Source organism: Schistocerca nitens, chromosome 5 (genome assembly GCF_023898315.1).
Source record: "Schistocerca nitens isolate TAMUIC-IGC-003100 chromosome 5, iqSchNite1.1, whole genome shotgun sequence".
NCBI lineage: Eukaryota > Metazoa > Arthropoda > Insecta > Orthoptera > Acrididae > Schistocerca > Schistocerca nitens.
In genome coordinates this window covers 272,974,913-272,976,884 of record NC_064618.1, presented here as the reverse complement: position 1 = coordinate 272,976,884, position 1,972 = coordinate 272,974,913, and positions in this window count along the sequence as shown.

Sequence of the window (1,972 nt, the reverse complement as noted above, 5' to 3'; positions counted from 1 at the left end):
TTTTCTACTCTTGCGTTTATTTGTTATAAAAATGTTCAAAAGTTTTCAGTGCATGTGCACTTATGTGAATATGTTTTCAACTGAACTACAGTGCCTGTGCACTCTTCTCAATTTTCGATATGATTTGTGTTCATTCTGTACACCTTTTATGATTTATGTCATTTGTTACTCTTGTATATACATTTCGTCTTTTACTGATATGTTCTCCACTGCAGTGCATGTGCACTCATGACACTTGTCAACATGATTTTTTTTTTTTTGTTTTGCCTGTTATGAAACTGCTAAAGAATTTTTCAGTGTGTGTACACTTTGTTATCTGTCAAATAATTTGTATATACATTTTTTCTGATTTGTTTTGTACTTATATTTTGTCTTGTCTGTAATGTTTTGTAATCGGTGCATGCGCACAACATTTAATTCATGTGATACATCTAAATATTTTGTAAATGTTAATTAATTAAAAGAAAAATTTGTTACGATGGCAAGTCCAAATGACTCACCATCGCTGCCAAATTTTTGCCCCCCCAGTGGAGGGTTATGAAACACGTATGTTGTGCGGCAGCGATGCTGAGACATTGTAGAATCTCTGACCAGAGCAGTTGCGCTCGACTCGCAGTAGCGAGAAGTCAGTCAATCAGTCTGCAGTAGTCAGTCCTCAGTAGTGCTTGGAGTCGGTTGCTAGCAGTAGCGGAGAGCAGTCGGCGGGCGTCGGCACCGCAATGGTGGAGATACAGGATAAGGTATATTGTTAATCAGCCTCGCGCTCAACTAGCAATGTTAATTAAGTGTAATTTTCTGTAAAAATCGCCCCCAATAATAATTTTGATTTTTTGAAAGCAATTTTTTAACAAAAGTATCATTTGATTCCCTTGCATTTCCTTAAACAAAAAATTTCAGTTAACTTCAAAAAAAAATTTAGTTATGGCGATACATCTATTGCAAGCTGTGCCGCAGAATAAGAGCAGAATTTTGACATGCAGTTTTAATAAGGTAAGAAATTTATTCTGAATTCGCACAGGGCAAAGACCGACATTTCGGTTAATTTGAGTTTTGATTATCACTGTAGTTTCATTGTCATGAGATTATCTTTCATTATTTAATGGGAACTTGTACTTGAGTCAGATAGCGAGCTTTCATTTAATTGTCTTTGCCATTAATATTCTTGTGGGGAGTTTACACTTAGCTGTGGCTCCATTACTAATAATTATAGTTTTTTTAGAATTTGTTGTGGGGAGGTTACAATATATATATATATATATATATAAAAACAAGGCTAGCTTGTGTCCATTCGAAAATTTATTACAGTATTGGGTAAAAATTTGAAGTGAATTGATCAAGAACTTCTCGAGATTTTTGGTAAAGAGTTTAAACTATGTAACGTCCCCTTAGAAAAATGCTGGTAAGCCCCTACGTTATTTAACTTTCAAACAGCTGAGCAAAACTGATCGTACTCAGACATTACTCTTTTTACTTATTCTGATCAACACTAAACTGACACACAATATTTTTTGCGCAACGCAATCGGACTTTTAATAATCCCTACAAAAGAATGGCCCTACTAATATTAAACTATACCTTTCACAAATCACTTATCGCACAAAAACCTTCGTTACTCAAGCTGCTGCAATACAGCGAACGCCACTACTGCCAGCTAAATAAAAGATTCAAACTACTGAAGGTACTAACTACAGATGGGTACAGTTAGCAAAAGAAAGATTTTGATAGAGAACAAAAAATGTATTTACCTCAATAGTGTCCAAAAGTCATAATATATATAAGTTAATGACATCCACTCTTATAAATTTACTGTCTCTGATGGACACACGTCCAGATCATCCGCCATCTCACTTCCCCACATCCACAACTGCTGGCGGCTCACCTACAACTGCGTAACGCTACGCGCTGTTAACACCCAACCGCCCAACACTACAATAGGGAACAACAATGCAAACCAGCCACATACTGCACACAG